Consider the following 14,681-nt stretch of genomic DNA (forward strand, 5'->3'; position numbering starts at 1 on the left):
CATAGAAGAGCATATTCCAGCTAATTGTACCCCATTTTTATTACACGAATAGTGAATAATAATAATATTTTATTATTCACTATTAGTGTAATAAAAATTTACAGAAAACAGAGAGAGTGCAGTCCCAACTGACTCCATAAGGAGGAACTGCCACTGTGTTCCTGACACTGAATTTGCCATCTCTGAGGCCAGGGGTGGTAAACTAACCAGCCACCTCGAAGACAACGGCATCCTAGACCCCTCCCAGTCCGGCTTCAGACGAAACCACAGCACCGAAACCGCCCTTCTCGCCGCCACAGACGACATCAGACGCCAAATGGACAACAGCGAAACATCAGCCCTCATCCTCCTGGACCTATCTGCCGCCTTCGACACAGTCTGCCACCGCACCCTGAAATCACGCCTCCACGAAACCGGAATTCAAGGAAAAGCCCTCGACTGGATCGTCTCATTCCTCTCCGGCAGAACCCAGAGAGTCCGCCTCCCCCCCCTTCCGCTCCGAAGCCACCGACATCATCTGCGGCGTCCCCCAAGGCTCATCCCTCAGCCCGACGCTGTTCAACATCTACATGGCCCCCCTCGCACAAGTGGCCCGACAACACAACCTCAACATTCTCACCTACGCCGACACCCAGCTCATCCTCTCACTCACCAAAGACCCGTGCACCGGCAAAACCAACCTCCACGAGGGAATGAAATCCATCGCCGAATGGATGAGAAACAGCCGTCTGAAACTGAACTCGGACAAGACGGAGGTCCTCATCCTCTGACCCACCCCCTCTGCCTGGGATGACTCCTGGTGGCCCACCGCACTAGGAACCCCACCGACACCGTCCAAACACGCTCGCAACCTGGGCTTCATCCTCAACTCCTCCCTCACCTTGTCTAAACAGGTCAACGCAGTTTCCTTCTCCTGCTACAACACACTCCGCATGCTCTGCAGAATCTACAAGTGGATCCCAACAGAAACAAGAAGAACAGTGACACAGGCCCTCGTCAGCAGCAGGCTGGACTACGGCAACGCACTCTACACAGGCATCCCAGCAAAGACCTACTACGCCTCTAACGCATCCAAAACGCCTCCGCCCGGCTGATCCTCAACGTACCCCGCCACAGCCACATCTCCCACCACCTGAGAAACCTTCACTGGCTCCCCGTGGACAAAAGGATCACTTTCAGGTTTCTTACCCACGCTCACAAAGCGCTCCACGACACCGGACCAGCCTACCTAAACAACAGACTCAGCTTCTACACCCCCACCCGTCAGCTCCATTCCACTAACCTCGCCCTCGCCGTTGTCCCCCGCATCCGAAGAAAGACCACCGGCGGCAGATCCTTCTCATAGCTCGCCGTCAAAACCTGGAACACGCTCCCTACTAACCTGCGACAGACTCAAGACCTACTCACCTTCAGAAGACTCCTCGAGACCTAGCTCTTCGACCAGTAACACCAGCTCTCCCCCCTCACCCCCCTCACCCCCCAGCGCCTTGAAACCCTCAGGGGTACGTAGTGCGCTTTATAAATCCAATGACTGATTGATTGATTGGTAAAGGCCGTGCCAGGGGTCGCAGATGCGACCCCTGGTGATCCCTAAATGACCTCAATGCTGATAGTGATATGAGTTTTTGTTAGAAATGTAGAATAGGACAATGAGAGATGTTGTTTTTCCCTTCATTTAATTGTGTCTCTGTGCCAGTGTGATGTAATACCATGTTTGTGCAGTATGCAATCATAAAAAGTATTATTTTTGTTTTACTTTAAGCTCTCAAACCAGTGCAGGTGTTTTCAGACTGGGATTTAATACTTTAGTGCAGGAACTCACCATCTGAGAGAATTAGCAGTCTAAATGCAAAGTCAATGTCCAGCTTATTATTGGCTGCAAGGTAGAAGTGTCTCAGGTAAGGGTTGTGAGCTGATGAAGGAGTTCCCTGGAGTATTCGCAAAGACGTTAGAGTGTTTAAAAGATTACCTACATTTAATCAGAATTAAGACTGATGCGCAACCCAAAGTGTCTAAGGTGAGGAACATTTCTTTACCATTAAAGAACAGTATGAGATTGGAATTAGTCAAGGTTGTTAAGAGTGGTATAGTATAGGCAGTAGAAGCTACAGAGTAGCTGGTTCCAGTAGTGATGGCCTGGAAAGCTAATGGGATCACCAGACTATGTATTGACTTTACAGACCTCAACAAAGCAGTGGTGGTTCATCACTATCAATTGCCAAACATTAACAAAATGTTGTGTGCTCATTGGGGCCAAACACTTCTCACTTGATTTAACGTCAGCTTACCATCAAGTAAAATTGTGTCCCTTGTCTCAAGAATTAACTGATTTTGTTACACCGTTGGCACCTTCAAGTTTTTGAGGATGCCCTTTGGACTGATCTCAGCTGACTCGGTGTTTCAAAGGGCAATGAAAAAGATTCTTTAAGGAATTGATGGAGTCAAGATCTATCAGGATGATGTGCTAGTGTATGGTTCCAATGTGTATGAACACAATTGTAGGCAAAGGGAGGTTTTTGCTAGGTTACAAAACAGTGGACTAACGTTAAAGCTAGAAAAATGCAAGTTGAATGTGACAGAAATAGAGTACCTTGGTCACATGGTTTCAGCATCTGGTATCAAACGCAAAACTAGATTGGTGGAAGCTATCAAAATCTTACGTTCACCTCAGAACAAAGAGCTAGTGACGTTTTTGGGCATGGCGGAGTTCTACATTACTTTTGTACCACAATTTGCTGAGTAAACAGAACAAATGAGAAGTTTGTTAAAAAAGGGCAAAGAGTTTTTATGATGTCAGCTGTGTGAAAAGGAATTTGAGTGTGTAAAGTCATGTCTAAATAAAGCTCAAAATGTGGGGGGTTTTGAACCCAGGGATGGAACTTATGTTGTGACTGGTGCCAGCGGTGAAAGGTATGGGAGCTCTTTTAATGCAAAGATCCAAGGGGAGGGAGAGGACCATATTGTCCATATCGAGAGGATTGAGATGCTCAGTGCTTGACTACTTAGTAATTGAGAAAGAAGCGTTGGTGGTTTTCTGGGCAGTGAGAAAATTAAAGAAATTTCTTTTAGGGCTGTAGGTTCAAGATAAAGTTGATCACAAGCCTCTCAGGGAGCTCTTTTTGAGAAAGGTTTTGATTGTACGTCTCATAGAATCCGCAAATGGGTGGTTGCCCTTCAAGGGTTTGAATATGATATCTTGTATGTTCAGAGTGCCAATAATTTGTTGGCAGATTGTTTTTCAAGAATGTGTGACATTGATGATGTTCCAGAAAAAGGTGATTTCTTTGGTGGTGAAGAGTGTGAAGAGAAAGTAAATGTTTGTTTAATAGCTGATGGAAGAAGATTGGAGGAATGAGTTAATGAATGACAGTGTTACAGAAAGCTATGAAGATGATGTCTAATGGTTGGTGTGGTAAGAATGAGTTGAAGAAGATCTTAGGGGGTTTTGGAAAGTGAAGGACAACTTTGCTAGTGGTTGATGGATTTGTTGATGAGGGGAAGCAAGTTGATACCTCCGAATAATTTGAGAAGGGACTTAGTGGAAAATGCACATGCCAGTCAAATGGGAATAGCCAAATCCAAACAAAGGGCAGAGAGGGATATTGGTGGCCAGTAATGGACTTGATGGTTGAGAGAGATGTGAGAAATTGCAGTGTGTCTGCGCAGTGTCAAGGTGCTGAAGTGTAGGACACAGCCAATGGTCTCGAGAGACCAGACATCTTGTCTGTGGTCAGATATATCGTTAGATATTCTAGGTCCTGTGAACATAAAGACCTGTGATAAATATGTCCTTGTCTGCACTGACATGTTCTCACGTTGGCCTGAAATCAAAATTGTAAACTCTGTGGAGTCTGCAGTGGTAATACAATTTTTTTGAGGAGTTGTTTGAGAGAGTGTTTTCCATCGACATTTCTTTCTGATAATGGCATGCAGTTTACCTCTGGAGTGGCTGAGGAGTTCTTGATGGCAAGGGCTATAAAGCATAAGAGAGTAGCTTTGTACCACCCAAAAAGTAACAGTGTTGTTGAGAGATTTATAAACGTGCTTAAAGAAAGTTTACCACGAGCTTTGGTGAGTGAACTTAGCATGCGCCTCTGTACTGCCCCATTTTAAACCGGGCTGTCCTGTACACATCCCCACTCCCATCCTTGCACAAGCATCACCAGTTGGGTGAGCCCGCCCATGAAGGAGACTTACGCGTGGGTGCCCTTACTCCAGTTTTACCATCCACACAGAATCCTTGACGCTGTTGGCTAAGCACGGCCTGCCACACAGGACACTTCACCTTGTGTACTGATCATGTAACCCTTCAAATCAGAATATTAGGGTTGTGGATCAAAAGAGGTGTCATCTTTATGAAAACTTTTAGCGCAAGCTAGTACCTTGTCCCCTTGACACAGTCTTTGTACTCTAACTTTCCTCTTCCAGACAGCCTTTCTAATCCCTTTTCTTGGAGCGGTCCTCTAGTCATTAATTTTCATGCTCAAGGGAGGTTCCTCAGTGCAGAAGGATTTTGGTCTTGAGCTTTCGGCTGAAACAAAGTTCAGCTGGTGTCATAGCAGCCAAAATAGTGACCGATCAGTGCTATTATTACCTTTGACACTGAGGAAGGAACTAGCCTGTGTGGTTGGATTGTCTTGAAAAGTTAAAAAGGTTTACAAATAGGAGTCTTCTATTTCATGTGATTGTTCTTGTTCGCTTCCTGTCAGTGCTCATCCCACTGTGCATTCCTAGATGCCAGTACACGTATTGAGTTACTGCAGAAGTAGAAAATCCATGAGTGAGTAATGAGGAGGCTGCTGAGGAAGGCTGCTGGAAAAGGCAGAAATCCGAGAATTGCTTCTTTGGAAGGCAGCGGGAGGTGGCTGTGAACGTCGAGGCTGTTACAGCAGGAAATGTGACTAAACAATAACAGAGCATCTCACTACGGTATATTCATGCATCTTTGCAAGAGTGTGTGCAATGTGTGGTGGGAGATGGCAGCCTTTGGCACGCAGCTCCCACATTACAAGACTTACTTGTTTGGACTGCAAATCAGGTACCACCAGCTTCCGGCCAGACACCCTCAATGCGAGAATCGGGTGCCAGCCCTCAACTGAGTGTGGAAATCTGTAGTTACCTGGGAACAAAACATATTGGCTCAACAAATATATTGGAACATCTTCAAATCACTCTCGGGGCCCTCAAGCACCCTTATGTCGATTTGTCGACATAATATACACATACATAATTCTACATACTCTATTTTCTGAAAATCTGTTTTTAGTAATATGGTAATACACGGGATTCTGAAATCCTGTATAAAAATATGTCTCACATTTCTTTGTAATTAGAGACTTCTGAAGCACCCAGTCCCCGATTACAAAGAGCGAGCAGCCAAGGAGAAAGGCCATCCATGCCACAGAACATAATTAAAGCAACTGTTTTAACTAAAACTAAACTCGCTTTTACCTTTTCTGCTGTTTTTCTACCTTACAGTGACAAGCAGATCAAAGCTATTTAGTTAGAATCTTTCGCATGTTTCTACACCTTCCTGCATTTTTTGTTTTAAAATGACTTGTATTAAACTGAATCTTATATATGTTTGCAAAAGCTAACAACTTTTCTGACAAAATAACAAAGTAATATTATCAAAACAAAATTTGCTGTAAGATGCCACTAACTTGTCTTTTGTTGCTGCACAATTTTGTCACCCCTGTCGCATAATTTGATGCTCTGCACCGCATAATTCCAGTTGCCCTGATTATAAGCAACATTCACAACCAAGGCATTAGACAGAACACTGCACATTGGTCAAAGAAAGGTCATAGGCGCCATAAAGTTGGACTTCATCGAGCTCACAGAAACACCCCAGACTTTACAAACCACTGACCACTGCAAAAGAACATAACACACTAATACAACACCCATCAAATACCTCCGTTAATTCAACTCAAAGGACACTCTGGATCTTGCATGCAACTATGTTTTCAATTACCTCAGGCATATGTTAAGCCATACCAATGTGCAGTGCCCAGCATGGATTGCAACTGGTGAAGATCTCTGGCTATAAATATTAGACAATACTAATCAGTATAGCCCATATACAACCAAACACACACACAAAGGAAGCGTAATATACTCACCCACGCTACTAATTAAACAACTCAGACAGGAATTAGACTCCATTGTCAGGACTCGAGACCAGGGTGTGGAGGAACACAAACCCCGATAGTACTGCAAGGTCATGCACCATGCAGACCTCACACCATGCCAATGTCTATAATATAACTGTAAGAAATTGTGGTATTAGTTGAGGTGGGGTTAACAACCCAACTCAATTATTAAATCAGAAGCCTTGTCAGGGTGAGCGACTAAAGTCAATAAATAAACCTGAGCTCAACCCCTTGGTTGCTTTATCACGCAGCAGACAGTCTTAACCTAGAGGAAATGTATAAAGTATGTATGCAGTACTAATACAGCAATAAAGTCGAAATGCAAAATAATAAAAATCCCAAAACAAATTTGAAAAATAGAGTAAAATATAATAAACAAACTAACAACAATCAAAAAAGGGAAATTAGAGATTATTTAGGGTTTAAGAAGAAGCATTGCCAAGAAGCACAAAGTGCCAATGATAGTGAATGATTGTTCAAGAATAGAACCTAACACATACCGAGATGGAGAGCGAGTCGGCGGCAGTCAGGTTCATCCTGGGAAAAAGATTTTACCTTCTGATTTAGGGCCTGAATTCGATTTCAATGCACGGGATACTCCATAAAAAACTCAACGGCTACACTGTCTGCCGTATTACAAGTGCATTATATCCTATATCACTTGTAATGCGGCAGACGGGTTAGGTGTCAAGTGTGTTACTGCGAGGCTTATTTACAAGCCCCTAGCATCACCGGAGCGTCACTTTCAGTGATGACGCTACACTGGCGCTGTGCCCTTTTCTACATTTACAAGGCAGCTTAACACCGCCTTATAAATATGGGCCCCCTGGCAATCTTCTGTGGTACAGGGGCGTGCAAAGGGTTTTGCTGAGGGTGTTTCCACGCAACACCCATTGCTTTTGACAATGCCCCAGATTTATGAGAAATCGTAAATCTGAGGCAGCACCGAAAAATAATGCCACCCCAGGAGTAAGAGTGGCGGAACAAGGAAGAATAGTTGTATTTCTCCTTGTTTTTGCATTTTCTATGTGTGCTGCATTTTGCAGCACACATAGAAAAAGCAAAACACCATTGATGATTGTTTATTGTCAGGAAGGTGTCCCTTCCTGCACATAAACAATAATTAAATATTGACAATGTGCTACTTCTAGTTGTGCTGCATTCTGCAGCACACATAGAAGTAACAAATCACCATTAATGATTGTTTTTGTGCAGGAAAGGGCACCTTCCTGCAAATAAACATTAATTTCCTGCAACACAGGCACCTTTGCACTATGGTGCAAGGGTGCCTGCACTGGCGCTAGGCAGCTGATTTTAGCAGCAGCGCAGGGTGAGAGGACAGAATTGCGCCATATCTTGTAGCTACGGTGCATTTCTGCTTTTTCCCGGTGGCTCAGGGCAGTTCAGCAAGACGTTTGCTGCACCACCCTGTGCCCTGGGGGCTTGTAAAATGAGCCCCTAAGTATCCTGTCTGCCAAGATCTCAATCAGACCATGAATCCCTTAAGTCCCAATCCACCACGAGTACACTACTAAAGCCCTCCAGGACCTCAGGGGGAGGCACTTAGAGACCTACAGGGTGTCATGCGGAGTCCAACAGAAAAGCCCAGTCCAGGTTGTGTTGCCACTGGTCAGCTGGGCAGTTGCACAGCAAAGCATCATGTAGCTTGCTGTGTCCCTGTACCTGCAAGAAAGTGAGCATTAAAACCCTTGGAGTTCTCTTCTTTGTTGGCTACAAGAGGGAAAGCAGCTCCGGTGTTCTAGGCTCTTTTCAGGTCTCCAGCAGCAGGTTTAGTCCTCTTCTAATTTTCCAAGTGTCAAGGAGTGATCTGAAGTGGGTGCCTGGAGATGCCACTTTTATGCAGGGCATGAGCTAGTGGGTGGGAATGACCCTTGTAGATGCCCTAACAAATAAGTTAAAGGTTCCTGGGACTAACCTTGCCCCCTTTCGGCATTTTCAAGATGGTCAAAGTTTTTGGACACCCAGCATGGGATCTGTGACCTGAGTGTGTATGTGAGGAGGGTACTATGGTACTCCTAGTATCCTCCCATATCAAACACTAACATCCAGTTTAAATCAGCCAAAGTACCTACAATAAACCCAGACACAGACATCTGGTAGAACAAAAAGTAGGGTTTTCAGCAACCAGACAGTCAATACACAAAAATTGTTTTGATCTACTGTTTCCCTCCTTTGAAATGTGCCCCACGTGTCTTATATATACACCCAACAGTCTTGTCAATCAGGCTTTTACACTGTAATGTCAAAAAGAGGAACATAGTGCTTTGAGCCTGCCTGGCTAGGGGGACAAAGGGCAGGCTCTGCCCATGTGGCCGTTAACATTTGTCTGTGACAGGGTAGGCCTCTTTGAAGAGTGCCCCAAGTGTCATTGGGAAACCTCCAGTAGACATGTCATGCATGATTTGACATTCAAGCAGGATTGACACTTTAATGTCAAACGAATGCTCACAGCTCCACCATGCATACTCTGCCAGGTTTAGAAATGCCATCTCTGCCCCACAGGTCAGCCTATTGTGTGTTCCTGGGAATCATTTCATAACACCTATTCATACCTATTCAAATGCTAATTACTGGCTGGTAGAAGTGGGTGCGCAAAATGCAGATTAGCCTCCAGCAACTCCAGGCATGGAAAAGCTAACGTTCTAAAAGTTATTTTTCTGTGAAATTTAGGAAGAATTTGACTTCATCCTTTACTTTGATATTTAATAACTATTAAAAGTAGTTGTTTAGTTTTTCTAGCTAGTCTCGTATAAGTATGTTTTGATAAATCAAGTTTATTGCTTTTTACATAAGAGTAAACAATAAACAAGAAATACCACTGTCCACACCATATTTGTATTTATACATTCCCAGCATTGCCATTGCAGCAAACATCTCAATACATATTTGCCAGTCCATAATGGTCCCATCACCGTCTCCAAATTTGGGATTATTTGCAAGGACACCCTCTGGCTTTATAAATGAGTTCTTGTTTTGCATACCAGTCCATAGCTGTGCACCATTCTGAAACTGATGGAGGGATGAGGGGACAAAACTTATTTCCAAGCTGAACCGGGCCAGAATAGCTCTCCTGAACCCATGCGATGAGAAACTCAGGGAGACCTGGGAATGTGTACTGGGAAGTCCTCAGTCCGACACAATATGCTGCTACTGCTGCAACCAAACGCAGCACATCTCTCCAAACCATAGATACAAACTCACACATTATACATGTCTGCTTAGGGCATATCCACACACCTAGTGCACTGGCTAAAACTGATCCTTTGAGACCAGCTAACTGTCCCAAATGTCATGCCAACGATGCCGATTTTACACACCTGACATGCTGTCACATTGGGGGCTTTTGGAGCGATGAGTTCACCCTGCTCTCATTAATGATAGGATCCATGCTGTTCCCTGACCCACTCACTGCCCTGTTAGGTTATGTAAAGACATTCCTAAAGGAGTGTGCATGATCACTGCTATTGCTTTGTTACTAGCAAAACAAGAGATAGCACTACATTCGGGCAGTAAACACTGCCCGAGCGCTATTGCTTGGTTGAGCAGCCTGGTCTATTGTGATACCAACACCAAAATATATGCTATGTTACAGCCCTCTCTGCTAGGCCTAAAGGCATTTGCCAGTTGCTTTGAGATTACTTATTGTCTCTGGAACTCAGACTGACCTGGGGTGCTAGTTTGTCTATGTATGTGTCACTGACTGAACCGGTCATATCTGTATATGTATTGTTGTAATAGTTCTATAATGTGACAAGTCTATCACCACCTGCCCCCCTTCTCCTTTAGTAATTGTCGCACTTATGTTGTTGCGATGTGCTTTCTACTTCTACTGGCCCTTCTGGACTCATGGATACAGTACCATTGTGATGCAATGTTATCCATTATGTGGGCTGTTTATTGTATTTTACTGTGGCTTACCAAAAATGATAAATAAAGTTACAAACAAAAAGAAAGTGATGGAGGGTTTGAAGATTTCCATTTACGTGTGATACCTCTCTTTGCGATGATCGTGGACAGTATTAGCATTTAATATTGCATCCCAGTGTTTTCCTACAGAGCAGCCAGTTTTGTTAAAGTGAAAATAGATTTTAGGGCTGTTAGAAATGGGGTCTCTAGTTGGCAGTCGGTTTGCACCTTGTCCAGGTAGGGACCCTCACTCTAGTCAGGATAAGGGAGATACCTGCTCAGATAACCCCTGCTCTCCCCGTTGGTAGCTTGGCACGAGCAGTCAGGCTTATCTCAGAAGCAATGTGTAAAGCATTTGCACATAACACATTAATAAGTGAAAACACTACAAAAGGACACCACACCAGTTTTAGAAACGATAAAAGTCCAACATAGTGTTAAACATATGAATTTTGCAAGATTTACTAAAAAAAAAAAAAACAGTTCCTTGAAGTTGATAGCTCCACCTGGTGCCATCACGGCGTCATGATCAACAAAACCGACAGTTCAGGCCAGCTGTGGCGTTGCGGACCAGCTACGGTGTCAGGAAGACCCGCAAAACTGTACCTTTGGAATTGCAGGGCGTTGAGATCCTCGCAGTGAGATCCAGAGAGCGGCATTGTGGTTTCAGTTCCGGAGTTGGTGCGGGAGTCGTCGAGCCCTTGAAGTCACACACGTGCGGATCGAACTCCGGGCTGATGAAGTCAGGAGTGCTGGCGTGGATGGAGTCGGGGCTGCGGTGCGAAGCGGGACGATGCGATGTACGGTGCCAACAGTTCACGTGCAGGCAGCGGCTTGGTGACGGCGTCCAGCGGCGTCGGTGAGACCAGGGCTGCGGTGTGAAGTGGGGTGGTGCGACGTGGGGTGTCAACAGGTCACGGGGCAGACAGCGTCATCGTCGTTGCTGAAGCGATGTCGTCGATAGGCCCAAGCCAGCAGTGCGGGACGGGACGGTGCTGCGTGACCCTCACAAGCAGTGTCCACAGGCCACGATGCAGGTATGGATGCCTGGTGACGACACTGGAGTCGATGGTGCTGGCGTTGGAGGACTGGGACTGCTGTGCAGGACAGGACGGTGCTTTGTGCTCCTCACATGCGGTGTCTTCAGGCCACGGTGCAGGCAGCGGCACCGGTGTCAGCAGGAGCAGAGTCATTGGGGAGGCCCAGGCTGTGGTGTGAGCAGGCGATGCTGGATTGCGGGGCCCACAGTTCGTGGTGCGTGCAGCGGCTCAGTGAAGTTGTCTGATAATGAGGTCGGTGAGACCAGGGTCGCGGGGCAATGCGACTCCGCGCGGTGTTGGTTTCTCCTCTTCAACAGCACAAAACACACGGTTCACAATGCTGCAGTTTGAGGAAACTGAAGTCTTTGGTGTCCCCGAGACACCCAAAAGGAGGTAAACTCTACTCTAAGCCCTTGGAGAACTTTCTCAAGCTGGACACACAGCAAAGTCCACCCTTTGCACTCTTTTCAGGCAGAAGCAGCAACTCCAGGCTAGTCTAGCAAAGCAGCACAGCAAAGGGACAGTACTCCTCCAGCTCTTCTACTTGGCAGAGGTTCCTCTTGATTCCAGAAAGATTCTTAAAGTCTGGGGCTTGGGGTCTTCCTCTTATACCCCTTTTTGCCTTTGAAGTTGGCAAACACAACAGACAGAGTCATAGAATGGTTTAAGCAAGAAAATGCCAACTTTCTAGAAGTGGCATTTTCAACCTCACAACCTAAAAACCAACTTCACAAAAATATGTCTTTTTAAAATGTGAGTTCAGAGACCCCAACACTCCATATTTCTATCTGCCCTAAAAGGGAATCTGCACTTTAAAGTTAATTAAAGGCAGCCCCCATGTTAACCTATTAGGGAGATAGGCCTTGCAACAGTGAAACCCGAATTTGGCAGTATTTCACTTTTAGGACATGTAAAACACACCAGTACATGCCCTACCTTTTAAATACACTGCAAACTGCCCATGGGGCTACCTAGGGCCTACCTGAGGGGTGCCTTTCATGTACCAAAAGGGAAGGCTTGGGCCTAGCAAGAGGGCACACTTGCCAGGTCGAATTGGCAGTTTAAAACTGCACACACAGACACTGGAGTGGCACGTCTGAGCTATGTGTACAGGGCTACTAGTGTGTGTGGCAGAACCACTGCTGCAGGTCCACTAGTAGCATTCGATTTACAGGCCTTAGGCACCTCTAGTGCACTTTACTAGGGACTTACTAGTAAATCGAATATGCCAATAAGGAATAAACCAATCAACAATACAAGTTACACAGAGAGCATTTGCACTTTAGCACTGATTAGCAGTGGTAAAGTGCACAGAGTCCTAAATCCAACACAAACTGGTCAGACAAATTAGGAGGAAGCAGGCACAAAGACTGGGGATGACCCTGCAAAAAGGGCCAGGTGCAACAGGAGCTTATTCATTATAAAGGACATTATAGTTTTACATGTGCTACATTTAGATCCAAAGCACCCAGCCGTATGGGTATTAATGCCAACTTTGGGGTAACTTACAAATATTCAAAAGGAATGTTTGGACCTGTCTAAGGGATTATTTTGACAGATCAAACCCCACAGCCAGGCTACAGAGAGAAAGCCTGCAGTCACGTCTACACTGTCATTGTAGAAGATAGCACAATATGCCATTAGGAATATCCACATTTTACCATTTTGAAAGGAGGAGTACAAGCCCTAGCAAGGGTAAATTTCATAGAGCTCTACAGCCAGCACAAATATAGGGTCCAGCAAATGGTGTTGTCAAAGCTGTCCATGATGGTCATGTGTGTGTATAAGGGAGACCTTAACCTTGAAGAAAGGCGACCCCTTCCTGAAGCCACCCTACTCACAGACAGTAATCCAAAATCAGTGGATGCCCTGGAAAAGAAACCACTGGTGGAGCAAAAGCGAAGGTCACCAAAAGCCTCCAAAATACAAAATTCCAGAAATGCTAGACTCAAATGAGAGGGACAAATCTAAGTAAGGACAAAAAAGGAAAATAACTAGTTAATAACAGGAGTGTACTAATTAGGAGCGTGCAAACAGAACAGGAACATTTGTGATGCAATCAGTAATGGCCAAGGCTGTCTTATATAAAACAAATATTCTGGGAAAGGAATTGAACCCTCCTGTGAGATTTTACTGCCATCCTGGATTGGGCAGGTGTGGTAAACAATAAGCTCAAAAACGCCATCTTGGATTGGGATATTACATTAACCCAAAATGGAGCCCTCTGCCCCAAGAGGCCAAGAAGAAATCACATCAGGGCCATGGTGCAAACTGCACCCCTTGTGCATCCTCCAGCCAGCGCTCTCCTGCCCACACCGCCCATGAGGAAGCCCGTTGCCAGGAGAAAGGGGAGCCCAGCCCCGGACCTGTGTTAAGCACGTTATGCCACTGGAGCAGAACTCAAGACGTGCCACACACAAGGAGTGGGGATCCAGCAGCCGAAAAATCTGCCATGACCATGCAGAAAAGGTGGATAACAAGGAATAACACCATATAACATAACAACATGCCACACATAATACATAACATAACAGCATAATATAATAACATAACATATGATACTGTTTGTGGCGCAGAGATTAGGACGTGGAATTGTATAGACTATACTAGTATTGCCAACCTTAAGATAAACTCAGTCTGGAAAACCTGGGATCAGTTAGGGGTGACTCAAGTTGGTGAAGAGTGGGATTATGGTTCAGCTTCATTAAAATCAAAAACATATTCCACAAGAATTCTGCCAGGATGGAAGAGCTGCCTGAGGTCGTTCTGAGAAGGATTTTTAAATAAAATCTGAGAGGCGTGGGCTGCTGGTATAGGGTTCTTGGCCTTCCAGGCAATCCTCTCATCTCATTTGAATACACCTGAAAAGGAGACAGGGCTGAGATTGACTTTAGGTGAACAGGACGAGCTTGAGAAGAATGATTTTTTTTTCTTGTATATCACTGCTTTCTTTTACTCCTAAAGTTATTAACAAGTATTATCCATCTTCTCCCAATAGCTGTTCTAGCAGGGGCGGCTGCTGTCGGGGCAAAGTGGTGAGGTAGGGGGGCACAAAACAAAAAGACAACAAAAATATAAAATAAAAACAAAACTTACGGGATGGCCGTCGCATCGCCACTCTTCTGGCTCCAGACACATGCTCCCAGCCTGCCCTGTGGCCAATCCTGCCGCTGCTCTCATGCTCCTGGCAGCATGAGAGCAGCATCAAGATTGGCCTGAGCGCCCTGGCTTTGCGCTCCCAGGCAGACTGGAAGCCTGTGCCTGCTGTCTCCAACCTGGCAACACAGCTTGGGTTGAGGAGAGCTCAGTGTGCATGTGGGTTTGGCTGTCCCGAGCCGGCCGAACCGACACGCGCACAGAGGGGAGTGCACACCACTCCTCCTCCATGCCTGTCATCCCCATGGCCCGCCCCCTTGAAAAATAAAACTATAATAAACATGGTTTAATATTGTTTTATTTTTCAGGTTTTGCAGCTGCGGCTGCTGGTGGGGGACGACGCTCTTCCGCCATAGCAGAGGAGCTGCCAGTGTGTTCTAGATGACAGCAAGGCAGGGCTAGT

This window comes from Pleurodeles waltl, chromosome 1_2, assembly GCF_031143425.1.
Source record: "Pleurodeles waltl isolate 20211129_DDA chromosome 1_2, aPleWal1.hap1.20221129, whole genome shotgun sequence".
Lineage (NCBI taxonomy): Eukaryota > Metazoa > Chordata > Amphibia > Caudata > Salamandridae > Pleurodeles > Pleurodeles waltl.